The sequence below is a fragment of the Haemaphysalis longicornis genome, unplaced genomic scaffold (genome assembly GCF_048455015.1).
Source record: "Haemaphysalis longicornis isolate Haplotype H1 unplaced genomic scaffold, Haemaphysalis longicornis Haplotype H1 scaffold_256, whole genome shotgun sequence".
NCBI classification, from domain to species: domain Eukaryota; kingdom Metazoa; phylum Arthropoda; class Arachnida; order Ixodida; family Ixodidae; genus Haemaphysalis; species Haemaphysalis longicornis.
Window position 1 is genome coordinate 85,356 of NW_027526318.1, and position 11,388 is coordinate 96,743.

Genomic DNA, 11,388 nt, shown 5'->3' on the forward strand with positions numbered 1-11,388 from the left:
GCACTTTCTAATCAGCGCGACGGGTGTGAGCTCGGAAAGAGAGCTCTTTAGTTGTGAGACATGTAGTTTCAGGTGGCAGCGAGCCAACAGGTTCTTAGGCGTCTGCGACCTGAATAAAACACTTGAACTTCTCTGCCGCTTTCGCCTCGGGTATCTTTTTGTCCGCCCGAGCCATGCACGCGTCTTGTTCCCAACCCATCTCTGTGCTGCTTAATTGTTACGGGAACAATAATACGGGCATATGAGCAAGAATTCGGGCCGCCCCGTCGATTCGTGGAGACGAAGCGACCGAAGAACAGGGAACGACCGAGTGAACATGGAGACGGGAAGACATCGTCAAGTGTTCTTCTTTCGTTCTTGATACTGTTTCGCTAGTACGCATGTCTTATTATGCTCGTTATCGATTAGCCTCACTTTCCACGTTTACGACGCCAAACCGAGCCCCGAACCGGCTACGGCATTGGCTGCGGTGACTCTGCGCTCTCTCCACTGCCTCTGCCGACGCGCCCATCGTCTGTCTTCTCGACGCTTCCCGTAACCGCTTGCACGCGTTGTAACGCGTTGCACAACATTGTGCACATAACATTGTGCACAACGAAAGCACGTTGTGCACCAGTTGTGGCACGAGTGCGGGACCGGCAAAACAGGACGACATAAGAATGATTGTGACGAAATACCGGTACCCTTAGACAACAAAAACAGCGACAGTGCGCATCTGGCAGACCCTTATGTTGGCAAGGAAGATAAATTATTCTTCAAGATCCACCAATTATTCTCAAAGATCCACACACTCTTAAAGATCCACCAATGAGCCTCCCCTCACTGTTTTGTTTATCGCTGTGGGCTTCCATACTCATAACCTATGCCTGCATACGATCGCCAAATGCGGAAGTTCATTGCATGCAGAGTGTTATATTTGTCCGGTTGCCGTTTTGCCAGAATAAAATGCCCACAGTAACTGACTGCGCCACGAATGTTTTGCGACTGAGTAAGTGATAACGGCCCGGCGCACACTGTTTGCACGCTGAGAGACAACGATAAGGACGCGCCGAGTGTCGTCTCCGTCATTGTGAAAACAAAAATGACCGGGTCAACAAAAACGTCTCTCTCAAAACGCGCTCATCCTTCGAAGCACACGCGCTGAGACTACTACTGCGACAGCTACCCTGTTTCCGCAGCTCGTACGGCGACACCACTTCCTAGTAGTGGGTGCTTATGCGGTGTTTTGGCTATATATCGTTTGCCCTTGTGCGTCCGTACATTACAAAAAGTTTTGTCGTGCATGTGACAGGAGAACACGTTAGGACATTTCGGTCGAAAAAAAGTGGCTGCTCCTTTCGTTGCAAACGTCGACGAAAGACGGTAGTCTTCCGTCAACATTTGTCAAGTAAATGCCTCCCTTCGCTTTCCCGCTCGCCTCTCATGCTATTTCTCTCCCGTCGCACTCATCCCAAGGTAAAAACAGTAGATGTTTGCTCCAGTAAATTTAAATTTACCGCGGTCCACTGCTCCAGGCCGGGTGCCTCGATGCCAGCCCTGCCTTACGGCGGAGACGCGCGTGATTCGAGGCGTCCTATACTACAACGTTTCTACCATAGAGTTTCTTAGTAAGTATACTAGAGAGGAAACTGCACCTGGGAATCCATGTCTCGTGGGGGGTTATGGGAAGACCCCCGCTTTTGACTTGGGCTTGGCATGACAATTGGATTCTTAACCGGTTTTCAAGATTTGCTTTCTTCACTATACATTAACACGTCTACGAGCTACGAGGAGGCAGAAATCCTCCCTGTTCTGTGGTAGCCGTGTTCGGTGAAACAGCAGGCAGTGCGTGATCGTACCTGAGGTTGGTCATGCCGCAGTCGAAGGATGTATGACTGAGCGGGTAATATGCCGCCGCGAAATTTGTAGCTGACGAAAAAATAAACAAAACGTACTTCGACGAAGACAAGATACGACAGGAACGGGCGCCTCCGGCAGTCCCTATCTTGTATTCGCCCACGATTGTTTACCGCCACGTTTGCTTTTTTCTTCAAATATGAACCAACTCGCTCAGCAGCAAGTTTTGTTAAACTGTAGCTGATAATTGGTGCACTGGTTCGCCATGAAGACGGCGCTTTCACAGGCAGGCTCAAAAACATTTCCAAGTTCTTCAAACAACTCATTGTTTGATCTAATGGTAAAATTAATAAAATAATAGTCTCTAATTAGTTTCCCACAAAATATTAACATTGTTGTTAACTGCCAGCTTGGTCTGCAGAATAGTAGGCACAACTGTCCCGGCAAAAATACGTTTTAGTTCCTTTTTCCTTAGTTTTAAAACCGCCTATTTCATTTTCCACTTGCATAATTGCACACCATTCTTCGCGTTTTTGTGGCACTTTGTTTAAATTTGCGGTCGCCAGAACGTTTCAATCCAAGCCAATGATGAAACTAAGGTGACCGCATAATATGATGGCGGCCCATGACGACACAGACGGCCTTGATGTGAGCCGCATAGACGCTAGCACCAGATTCCTCTCTAGTTTATAGTGTAAGAAACTCCATGGCTTATAGAACCACGTTGCCCTACTCCAAGTGCGTTCCAAGTGGAACGTGAAAGCTATCTGGTGGAACCTTTCGTAACTGTTTCGTTTTGATTTCTTAGAAGCTATAGTGGCGCGGGCGACAGCAGGCGAATGAGTGAATTTTTTTATGCAGTATTTTATTTCCTATCGCAAATATCAAGAATTTATGAATTCGCTATATAGCAACACTGCAAATATTACCTGCATATTGATTTTCTGCCTCATTTTTTATTAGTGTTCGCTTCTTGTTCAGCAATGCTGACAAGTATGCACATTGTTACCGGACTTGGACGTTTAGATTTGGCTGTAGGTATATAAACCGATTGTGCAGCTTCTGTTTTACTTTGACAGGGTGGCTGAATCGAGTTACAGACAGAGAGACAGTTCCTGCTTCATTCTGTGAAAAGTGTTATCCCTTTCTGTTACCAGCAAGGCGTGACGTTCTCAAACGTATAACAGATAGACCATGTATGTGTATACGTGGTAGAGCCTGGAACCACAAGTGTTTTGTATTTGTGTATGCCCCAGGAGGAAAATAAAAAATTCTTTTCAGACAGACATACCAAAGTTTTCGCGTTCAAAAAGCCGAAGAAAGATTGTCGTCTTTAAAAAACGCGGAGTCGTAGGAAGCTCGGACGCAGAAACTGCGTCGACACGGCTGTGCCCTTTAGAGCGGCGGCAACGGCAGATCACTGCCGTCTAGCGTGGCATGAAAGTACCCTATATGATAGCTCCGTTCTGACATAATGACTGTATCTTTGTGCCCGCGTACACACCGAAGGAAGCAGCCTAGCGATGCCAAGATGGCAGTCGTAGAAAAAAACACGACGAATTGCTTGGCGCAGATAATAAACTAGCCAAATTCCGTTTGTGCTTTCCCCGGGCATCTGAGCAACGGTAAGACATGATTGTGGCGCTAGATTAGCCAATTCGGTCAAATCAATTTACATCACACTGTCACGCTGCATCGTGGTCATTTAAACAAACATGGTACGCCAAGGAATTGGAAAATTTTATGAACAAAGAATTAAAATCATCTTTTCATGCCCCGGATTCACTTCTCAACGCTGGTCGGTGGCAGGGTCACCCACCTGGCGATCATGCAGGTCGCATTTTTCAACACTACAGCTGCACTGAAAATAATTGCACACCTAGCGTTCTCCCTTTTGCGATCGCCATCGCAGATTTCTTAGTATCCAAACGGAAAACCCGCGCCGAGCTTCGGGGACCTTGCCAGTGGTGATGGGAAAGCGGATGGTCTTACCCGTGACTGCTCTCGGAACTAACCGCAAAAAGGCTTACAGTGGCGCATCCACAGGCAGAGTTCATGGCCTATAGAGAAGCACCAGGTACCATTACGGGAAGGGACGGGCTACCACCCGCGTCCCAGATGATTTACTGGTACGTGCTACACATTAAAAGTAAATTTGGTCGAGGTGAAATTTGGGTGCAGTTGGCCGTTAGCATTTAACAGGAACCTTTTTTTTTTTTTTTTTAACCACCGGGACGTGACTCGACCGTCTGCGATGTGTCGGGAGCGTTCAACCAACCGGGAACCCCCTTAACCTAGTATGACACCAATACTTCCAGAACTGAGGCCCTCGCTATGCGTGTAACGAAACAGAATTAAAGATGACGGGCTCTTTGAGTGAACACACGAAGGAAAGCCAGCAGTGAAAACGGTATAAGGAAAATATTTCACTTTTTCGTGTTGAAACAGACTCACTGAATGTTTCAAAGAAATAAAGTGAGGAAAAGCATGCTAACCGGGTGGAAAAACTACCGGAATACCCCCACTTCCCGTCCTATGGCATTTATGTGAATGCAATTGGAGGGGAACGAATATGGAGGGGCGCACAATCTCGCCGGTAGCCTGGTTGGTATGGCCTTGGGCCGGTATTCCGAACATTTTGGACTCAGATCCCTCCAAGGGAGCATGTTTTGCTCCACTTTATTTCAAACATTTCACAAAACAATATCTGTTTTAAGAAGAAAATATATAGACCCTATGCCCTTGTTGGTGTTCCTCATTTCCGGCTTTCCTTTTCCTCCTTTGTTGATTCAACGAGCACTTTTTTTGCCTAATTCTGATAAAATGACAGACGACGTCACTAAAGCGGGATTCACACGACGGAGAAACCCTCTCTTTTTGGCCCGCCGGAGCCGCTCACGTGACCGGTTTTAGGCTCCGCCCCTCGGTGGGGATAGCCCGCGGTGGCTCCGCGAAAGAAAATGCCTCCGCATGTTTTCGCTCGACGGCGGTGGCCCTCGGCCGGGAACGGAACCTGTTCCTCGGCGCTGTCGTCTGCTAGTCACTCCGCGTAGCTCCGCACGTGTGGATGCGCCGCCAGGGCGGATAATCCGGTCACGTGCTGTTGACGTCACATATCCGTCCGCCTCCGTGAGAGGGTTTCTCTGTCGTGTGAATCCCGCTTAACTTACGTTGATTATTCCGCTTTGTCTTGTCTTGCGTTTTTTAACACCCATCCTCCAGCATTAATTTTCATAGATTGTAACTTCTCGTTGCAATCGTCAGCCATTGTAATCATTTGCCTCTCGGGTACTTCGGCTATGCTACCTTCCCCGCAACATGCGTATGCTTGCCGTGGAGCCTCCTTTAAGGGCATACCGTGATAACGCTTGTGTTGCCGCGTGCCTGTGTATGGACAGCTGACATCTTCCCTATTACAATAAACGCTGTAATAAAGTCGTTGTCAGTTTGGTTCTCATCCAGACAGCTGATGTCGAACAACAATAACTCAAAATGAGGAACCAAGAAAGCGAGTACACCTTTTGTGCGGACCGTTCATATTAAAGCAAAACGGGAAACACCAAGTTTCTTTATGAGTCGCAGGAAAAATGCCTGCTTTCATGTCTCGCATTGGTGAAAGCATGCCAACTATTTAACTCTGGATACCCGATGCCGGGACATGAATTGCTGCCTTCAGTTATGCAGTGACTTGAACGTGACAGGTGATCCGTGGGACCGTCTTAGGATACATTGAAAGAATCGTCGCAGCCATACAGGCAATCTTGCGGTTCAGCGTCCCCACAGCTCACTCGATTGACGTGCAGTTGGTGCAGTTAGTGCAGTTGGCACTAACCAACTGGGCCGCCCAGGTCGCGGAGAACATCGCATCCTTCCAACCCTCTCCCCTGGGCCCAGTTTTTAAATAAAGTGTTTCTCCCCCCTCCCTCCTCCGCCGGCAGCAAGACCTCTTCGCTGAGCTAACATCACTCTATTCAAAAACGGCCAGAGGAACAGTTCACCGTCCTTATACTGGCCAACCGAACACCAAATTGGACGCCATTATAGAAATGTACGAGTTTAGGGTCGCACTTAAGGATAGTCGGAAAGGAAGTGCTCCCGGCAGCGATCAAATTACATATAGTATGCTATTTAATTTAAATGACAAGACCGTGGAAATTCTTCTGTGCAAATTCAACGAATATTGGCAATCAAGCAAAATTCCAGCTGAATGAAAGGAATCTGAAGTGCGGTTTATTCCTAAATTGAACAAACCACTTAATATTAACAAGCTCAGACCCATCTCCCTCCCATCCTGCATAGGCAAACTCCTGGAGAGGATCGTGCTGAGAAGGCTAGAACATTTCCTCGAAGCTACAGGACAACTCCCCAACACGATGTTTGGCTTCCGGAAACATCTTTCTACCCACGACGTCTTGCTCACACTAAAACGTCAAGTGATTGATGTGTATAGTAACGACAACCCAAAGGCAATACTGACCTTAGACCTCAAAGGAGACTTTGATAATGTCTTACACAGCGCGATCCTTGCGAACCTAAATGAAACCGGGTGTGGAGCACGCGTCTACGAGTACGTGAAGGACTTCCTCACGAACAGAACGGTCAAAATTAAGATCGGGAAGGTCACTTCCGACACAATCCAGCTCGGCGATGGAGGAACACCTCAAGGAGCAGTGCTGTCACCACTGCAGTTCAACCTGGCGCTCCTCAAACTGCCCGCCCAACTCCAGACAGTAGGAGGCGTGGAGCATGCGCTCTACGCTGATGACATTACACTTTGGACCGCCGGGAACCAATCAAGCATGATCACCATAACACAAAAACTACAAGAAGCTTCATCACTTGTAGAGAACGTCGCCCGTAGCTGCAGTCTGGAGTGCTCCCCGCAAAAATCGGAGTTGCTTCTACTGGACGGCCACAAACGCCTCAGCAAGGTTCGCACCTCTAAGAGACCACCCATCCAAGTAGGCGGTAATCTGATCCCTGAAGTTGCCAACATTCGCATGCTCGGGCTGCACCTTCAAAAATCAGGAACTAACACCATCACTATTCGAAAACTCAAGTCCACATGCCGACAAGTAATTCAGTTAATCAAAAGAATTACAAGTAGAAACCGTGGTATGACAGAGGTGGACATAACGAGAATTGTCCAGGCCTTCATAATTACCTTCATAAATAAACAGGCGCTGGGCCTACCACAATGGACCAATACAGATAGACTAGAAGAGCTGGGTCTCCATAACACGATTGATGAACTAATCTCAGCCCATCTGACCTGCCAATACAGAAGGCTCGAAAAAACGGAGGCGGGGGCACACGTACTCCGACGCCGAGAGCCGATTAAACCACTTCTTACTGACAACATGGCGTTCGAGAATACACGTCGATCCCATCCCCAGAAACATGCATCCCATGCAACATCGTGACCGCAGGTGGAAAAGAGCGGCTACCATCCATGCTCGCCTATCGTGCATCCCGCCACAAGCGGTTCTCTAGATGGATGCTGCAGCCCTGCCCATCAGGGGCGCCAGCTACAATCAAAAGCCTCTGGTTGCAGTCGTAGTCGATGGGAATGGACACACCGTCTCCGCTATGACAATCCTTCCACCGGTCTCAGTCCTAGAAGCCGAAGAAGTGGCAATCGCCTTGGTCATTGCCCAGGCACCAACAATGTCTCCCAACATCTACGTAGTCTCTGACTCAGCAGTGGCATGCAGAAACTTTATCTCCGGGGTCGTTTCAAAGTGACAGCCAGAAGATTCTGCTCGCCTCGTCATCAAAGTACAACATTCCACTTACTTTGGATCGCGGCACATTCAGGAAACAGGGGCAATGAGCGAGCTCACGCCGCGGCCGGCGCTCTAACCCACCTCGCCCACTTATTAGGAGGTCAAAATTAGGAGGTAAAAATTAATCCGGAGCCCTCCACTACGCAGGGCTCCGGATTAATTTTGACCTCCTGGGGATGTTTAACGTGCGCCGAAATCTCGTACACACGGGCGTTTTTGCTTTTCGCCTCCATCAGAAAAGCGGCCGCCGCGGCGGGGAATCGAACCCGCGACCTTGTGCTCAGCAGCAGAACGCCTTACCCACTGAGCCACCGCGGCGGGTAGAGGCAGTATTGGGCAGTAACTAGTTATAGGTTTACTTTTTTCACTAATTTCTAACTGTAACTAGTTGCTTTTCATTTCGAAGAACTTGTAACTGAAACTTGAACAAAACATTTTTCGGACTCAGCCGGCCCGAGCCGACCCGGGCTGGGCCTGAGCCCGGCAATCGTGTGCCACAAATTTTAAATTGTTGATAACAAAAGGGCCACTCATTCATCTTTCAGGTTCAATGAAAACAAAAAAGCGAAGTTCCGTAACCGCGGCGCTGTTAAAAAAATAACAAACTTACGTATTGCACTTGGAAAGTCTTCAAGTCAACAAAACTGAAACGTATGGGCTCCATCAGCATAGTGGAAGAGAGTGGGTCAGAAAACGAGAGCACTCTTTCCTTTTTCTTTTTCTTTTACTTTCTTTTTCTTTCTTTCTTTCCTCTTTCTCTTTTCTTTTTCTTTTCCTTTTTTCTCTGTTTTTCTAACTAAAAAAAGAACAAAAGGGACGTGGACTTTGCACTTTGTGCAGATCATGCCACCAAAGATAAGCTAACGTACCCTGGGGTCTTTCTTAAGCACTAACCACATGGAGCGATTTTGCAAGCGATTTGGGGAGCGACACTACTAGCGACGGACTACTTCTCGCCGCGGACGAAATCGATCATCGCTTTCCTCGGTTCTGGGACGCCAGAAAAACGCGCTCACCTTACGGAAGTGGCCTCAGGGACTAGCCAATAGGAGAGCCGTAAGGGGCACATCTTCCGGGAATGAGGGAAAGGAGCTAGTGCATCCTAGAAACGTACGGCCCTCTGCTTACTGAACTGCGTTTATTTCCCGTTTTTTTTTTCGACAAAGGCACACATAAAAAAAACCTTGCGGCCTTGTGTACTTCAATACTCGTATTGGGTTCTGTGCGGCAATATTGGGATCGCGTTTAGCCGTTACACGCGCGATCGCTCTCATTTGGGTATCCCTGTCGCATCACTCGTTGCGTCGCCCGGAAAAAATTGCTTCATGCGGTTACCGTTTCACATTTTTTGTACGCGTTCTTTTTTGCTCCTCTTGCAGTTTGGGACGAGAGGTCGCTCAGAGGTCTACGTATCTTCCCTGCATAAGACCGAGGCCGGAGGTCGGTCTTTGAGGGGGTATATTTAAACTTTTCCTTTGTCTTGACTCGAGCGGGGACAACAAAAAGGAAACTGGCAATTATACCTCCGCCCCGGATGAAGCAGGCATACCCATGTAAAGAAAGGCCACCGCAGGGACCCACCGAGAACGGGGCACCCACAGTGACACCAAGGGTGGATCAACCAAGAAGTTGATGCAATAAAATGAGGCGTACGCAACGATTGGTGGCATTGATGTTGAGCGTGCCTCCTTTTAGGTTCCCCTTCCTCTGTGGTTTTACCACGTGAAGTTTTCACTACCCGCAGGCCTTCGTAAGTTTTTAACAAGTACAGTTTAACCTGGATGTGACGAAGTTGACAAAAGTTCGCAAATTTTCGTTTACATGCAGGTTTCCGTTACATTCAACTTAAGGCTCGTGGGAATGAAGCAGAAGCGAAGCCAAAATTTTAGACATCAGTGAAAAACTGACCGTTTAAGGATTTATTTCAGAGTGAAAAACTGCGTGAATGGTCCCTCCTTCTTTCGCACCAGCTTACGCCTACACGGTGTTCCAAAGAAGCTAGCTCACTTACCCCTGTGTAACAAACTTAAGTATTACTTTTGAAATTTGAAACTTTTCGGTGCCTTAACGCCTTTCTGTAACCAAACGTGGGCTGAAAAGGCGCCTTTTTGCGAACTTTATGCTCTTTACCGCACTCAAATTTGACGACAGGGTGTTAGCTGGGGTGCTTTACCAGGCGTCGACATTCTCCTTTCTTGCCGTCGGAGACGTCATTTAAAATTGTGTGCTTGTCTTGATAAGACAAAACTTTTCGTCTTCTGACAGCAGAATTCATCCCCGACGGATCTATACCGCAGATAGCAGTGGACATGCGCGACTACACGTCGGCAGGAACTGGCACAGAAGCTCAAAACCCAACTCCCGAACCGAATCCGCACTCACGCGTGGAAACGCATGGTAGTTTGTGGTACAGGCGAAAAAACAAAACGTGAAGTGCAGTCAGTCTTGCTACCTGGTGTAGTGTCAGCTACAAAAGAAAAACTAGAAGTGGATGCTATGTTAGCCACTAGATGGTGACAGGCGCTCCGTTCATCATCATCATGCCGAATTTTGCTTTTACACTCTTCAAGACGTTTTTGTTGCTGCTGGAACGTTGCAGTAGTGCTAGTATTCGCTAATTTTTTTAATTCTTCCAGCTGATTTTTAAGTAAAAGTGCAAAAAACAATGAGTGATCAGCTTGCTGACTTCGTTACATCAAGGGTACCCGCCGAACGTCTTGTTACATAGAGGTCGCAAACACAAGAGCTGCAATGGGAGAGGCAATGAGGATTTAAAAAACTTCGTTAAATCCAGGAATTCGTTACATAGAGGTTCGTTACACCCAGGTTTAACTGCAAACTCTTTCGTTGGTTTTTGACCTATAACTTAGTTTGATACAGCAACGGGATAGTAACGACGTTACTTTTTTGCAGTAACTGTAACTGTGTCACGCACTAAGCCTAAATCACGCACACACCGTTCCGAACCTCCACGCCGACCGACTCCTTTATTCCCAACACTCAACCCTAACCCCTCACACTATACTCCTTCCTCTCTTCTCCCAGTCCCGATGATGATGATGGTGCCATCACGTAGCGCCCTCTCTCGGCACTCCCTGCTTCTGTCGTTGTCTGCGCCACGCCACCCTCACAACTGTAACAAGTTACTTCTGGAAACTTTGTAACGGTGACTGTAGCAGAGTTACTTTTTTCAGTGAGGTAACTGTAACTGCAACACTGTTACCTTTTACTGGTAACGTGTCCATGACTACTCAGAGGTCCCTGACACGCGGCGCCGCAGGCATGGCTTATTTTTTTATTATTATTATTATTCGTATTTTTTGGCGAGGGGATTGCACAGTGGCGTTACTGCTAAGGCCGCTGTTCAACGCCACCCCATTACAAAGGGGAAGCCGCTAAGCATCACCATCATCGTCGTCACGGAGCGCTCCAGCGTTTAGGCCTTCCCTGCTCCGGCATTGAAAACCACCTATTCCAGATAGGGCCTGCTGTCACCCAACGGGACGCCTTCAACCCACTGCTCCAGTACCTGGAGGCGCCCGGCCTCACGCACAAGCTGCAGCCCAGACTGACGTACTGCTGATGGACGTGCTAGCCTGACTTAGCCCTATCTTTCATTCGTCTTTTCCCTTTCTCTATCTCTTTAACACGCAGCTCTACCGTTACGCTCCCCTCTATTTCCCTCCCCCTCCCGCGCACTGGGTTGTATGCAGGTGAGCTCCCTGCCAAGTTTAATCCCAGTGCTCTTCCATTCCTTAATACATGG